The sequence below is a fragment of the Stegodyphus dumicola genome, chromosome 7, assembly GCF_044657685.1.
Source record: "Stegodyphus dumicola isolate Sdum_Otavi_A_Nest chromosome 7, ASM4465768v1".
In the NCBI taxonomy this organism is placed as follows: Eukaryota; Metazoa; Arthropoda; class Arachnida; order Araneae; family Eresidae; genus Stegodyphus; species Stegodyphus dumicola.
The window spans coordinates 181138504-181142726 of NC_140774.1; the positions used below are offsets into that span (position 1 = coordinate 181138504).

Consider the following 4223-nt stretch of genomic DNA (forward strand, 5'->3'; position numbering starts at 1 on the left):
CGGGACGGAGGTCCCTCGCCTAGTGTGTCTGTCAGTGATAACCATACACCACATCAAGGAAATACAGAGGCGTGCACAAAATTTGCATCACATGTTACAATCAGTGTTTGGCATGAGAAACAATAACTACGCTGCATAATACCGTCATGAAATACCGCACTATGAAATTTTCTGCATAATTGGAACTACAAATAAGACATTTATTGCATTTCATAAAGTGAACCCCCCAAACACGTCTTTTAATACACGTTATGACAAAAAGTTTCATACTCTCTTTCATCTAAACGTTGGTAAAACCGAATATTAGCAACAAAATAATGCAATTCAGTTACCTCAAGTGAAAACAGAATCTGTAATAACATCAACTGCCTCTAATATTTTGTGGAGTAATCTGACTTGATAAAAGCTGCATGACAACTAGGCACTGACAAAATTAATTTTCGGATGTATTCAAATGATATTTCATGGAACAGATTCGGATAAGTGCTTAGCTGTAGTAGTGATTCAGTTTTTTCCTCAACATTTCCTGAGCCATGTGGTTCCTGAGCCATAGGGTTTCAATAGGATTCCAATCCACATTTTTATCAGCCATGGTAAGATAGTTATCGTCCTGCAGGCACTTTTTTAACAATAGAAGAAGAAAATGGACATGAAGATAAGAACAGTAAAAAAAAATATGTGATTTAACTGATGTGCATTTCTGATGCATGGGATACTTACTGTTTCCGATCTGTGGCTTGGAGCTAAATCATCCTGGAAAATGCACGCATCTACAGCCATATGGGCCTTGAATAGTAGGTAAGAATTTTCTTTGCATAATGTCTTTGTATAGCCTGGCATTCCACAGTACCTTGGACAAATGTGAGTCGCTCCATCGCTTCCCTTGGTACGAAAAATACTGCAGCGCATCTGAGAAATTATTTCACTCCAGATAAAACATAGTCAAGGCTAAATTGTTCATTGGTTTAATGACGAACTGCTTGACGGCCACCCGGACCGTTTCGATTCATCGGTCAGGGTTTCGTTCTCGTTCCATTTTGCACCTATTTTAGGCGATTGGACCTCATTTTTTGCAACAAGTATAGGCTTCCTTTTTGAGTGGAGTCCCATGCGTCTTTTTCAAATAAAAGCCTACGAACAGTACTACTGCATCCATTTAATTCATTCAGCTCTTAGAATCACATAGGCTACTTTTCTGTTTCTTAATGATAGACGAACAAGATGCAGCTCCTATGCTGCAGGCTGCAGTAGATTCTTTTGGCACCCATATCCGGCCTTTCTATTCATTGAGCCATGCAAGAACAATGCTTTTCATACATGAAATTAGCTTCAAAAAAGACGTCGCACTTTCTATCAAGATATAGGAATGATAATCTTTTAATGGCACTTTTACAATGCAATTACTGACAATGTGCCAAGTACTCACTCATACATTTCCTCTGAAATTTGATACATCTTTTTATATGACTGCATAACTTTTAAATTTTTTAAACATTTCTGCGTGTCTGTACATTGCACACTTCTGTATCCGTTCCAAAACAGGAGAGATCAATTTTCCATCATTTTTTAATTTCCATAAGTGTGACAATAAATTCAATATTTTACGATTAATCACGTAGCAAACATAAACGTAGCATTTCTGTTAAATAGTTCTTTATCATAAATATTTATTATTATTACGTCTCCATTAACTTTAAAGAGCAGTGCATTCATTTGTAAGATGTTAATAAAGTACTGAAATTTAGTATTTGATATTAGAAAAGTCTATAGCTTGGATTTTCTATTTTTCGCACCTTTTCATTTTGCATTAAGTTACATTAACTGTTTTATATTCGCCTAATAAGGTTTTGTTTCCGTGTGGCTTAGTAAATGTTTCTGTTCTATGAGGCAAAGGATCTTTAGTTTATCATCCACTTGTTCTGACAAATTATCATTTCTCAGTTCTATTACATTCATCAAGGCGTCTTTCATTTAAATCTTTCAAATTTAAACTTTGTATTTATTAACTTGTAGAGCCATTAGATAAATTTTGGTAGCAGGAGTAATATAAAATACGCAACCGCCTTCGCCGGGAATCGAACCACGGACCTCTGGAATACCGGCCCAGCGTGCTACCGTTACACCACGAAGACACATTAGGGAAGTGGGAGAAATACCTTATATACTCCCTTTTTTAAAGGGAGACTAGGGTTTCAGGGGACCTAGTCGCCAAATCCTAGGTGCGGAGAATCATCATCCACAACCCTTTTAGTTCGGGCGCCACTTGTAGAGTCATTAGATAATTTTTGAAGCGGGAGTAATGAAAAATATGCAACCGCCTTCGCCAGGAATCGAACCACGGACGTCTGGAGTACCGGCCCAGCGTGCTACCGTTACACCACGAAGGCACGATAGGGAAGTGGGAGAAATACCTTATAAACTAACTAAACAATTTAAAAGTAATTTTTAAATACGTTTTAATAGTTTATATCATCAACTATTTTTATTAAATTTTTCATCATTTTATATATTGATATGCGTTATAACAGGCTTAATTTATGCGAGTTCGACTAGTGTATTTAACAGATAATTTTAGAAATATTCCAACATGAATGATTAATCAAAGTTATTTCTAACAGGCTATATTATATACGTTAATGCAGAAAAATTGCTTGCGAGTCAAATAGAATTTTTTTATTTCTAAATTTTTAATCCTAAAATGACATTTAGTTACACTCCTAGAATTATATTAACTATTACATTAACTCTTGTTTAAATAATAATTTATCAACCTTTATTACAAATTTCACGAAATTCAAAACAAGCCTCAAATAAAGCATTTAGTTCATGAAAAGATGCATTCATCATCTAAAGCTTTGCAACTAGCTATAGAAATGTTACTTGACATTTGTTACGAAATACTGCAAACTTAAGAATTTCATAAATTTAGCCTTATCGATTTATTCAAATTTAAGTCTAACAGCCCTTGTATTACTCACGGAACATTTATCTTCAAAGTCATTAAATATAGTTAAACCAACCTACAACTATGCGCTGGAGGAGAAACGTAACGAAAAATGTCAAATTTGAAAAACGGATTTAGATTCGTAAGCATTGAAGAGATATGATATTTAGATTTGCAATTCTTATTATTTGCGATTGCAATCGATTACTTTTCTTCTGACATTAAGGAAATTTTGAGAATGAATTCCTCTTGCATATTGTTTGTGCTAACATTATCAGTTTTCTGTGTTTACAAACATCGTCAAAAGCTTTTCGCTGATTTCCTTTCATGCATAGATCAATAAAAAAAGTCATTTTAATTATTTAATAAACTTCGAAGCAAACATCAAGCTATCATCGCTTTTCTGTATTGTAACAAACTCATATAAAATGCAATAGAAAATGGTTTGGGTTTTTAGAATCTCTCAGTTTGGGTAAAATGTGGATAAGTTTAAATCCCTTCTGGAAGGACATGATGTGCGACTAATTTTTCTATCCTAAAAGAAAACTGCTGCCCTTTATTAAACTATAACTCTTATTTTGATTACTATCTTAACAGAAGAGTACTAAACATAATGGCGATTATTCTGTTTGTAGAGTCATTACGTTAACAGGAAGCAGAACAGATGAAAAATATGCATCCGCCTTCGCCGGGAATCGAACCACGGACCTCTGGAGTACTAGCCCAGTGTGCAGAACCGCTACACCACGAAGGCACGCTAGGGAAGTGGGAGAAATACCTTATATACTCCCCTTTTTAAAGGGAGACTAGGGTTTTAGGGGACCTAGTCGCCAAATCCTGGGTGCGGAGAATCATCATCCACAACCCTTTTAGTTCGGGCGCCACTTGTAGAGTCATTAGGTTAATAGGAAGCAGAACAGATGAAACATACGCAACCACTTTCGTCGAGAATCGAACCATGGACCTCTGGAATACTAGCCCACATACTTCTTCAGATTCAACATCTTTAACTCTGAGCAATGTGTATGTGGAAATAAAGGTGATCCAATCCATTATATTACTCAATGTCCCTTAACAAAGTCAACTCATATTAAATAGCCTAATTCAAATATCAATGCCTTCCTTCGTTTTGCAATTACCAACAAACATTTAAAAAATAAAATAGAAAATACAATCAAATATCTATCTTCAATAGGCAAAAATTTATGTGAGCACTAATGTAATTAATGTCAAAATTTATTTTTGAAGCTGCAATTCATCTAAAACTTTTATTATCTAA

The 4223-nt window shown here is 35.0% G+C and overlaps 1 non-coding gene across 1 annotated transcript; it reads right to left on the reverse strand.

The window, feature by feature from the left end:
- Window positions 1–3624: 3624 nt before the first annotated feature.
- Window positions 3625–3698, reverse strand: TRNAT-AGU (transfer RNA threonine (anticodon AGU)). The gene has a single exon. It is a non-coding gene; the product is annotated as a tRNA-Thr (tRNA).
- Window positions 3699–4223: the final 525 nt, after the last annotated feature.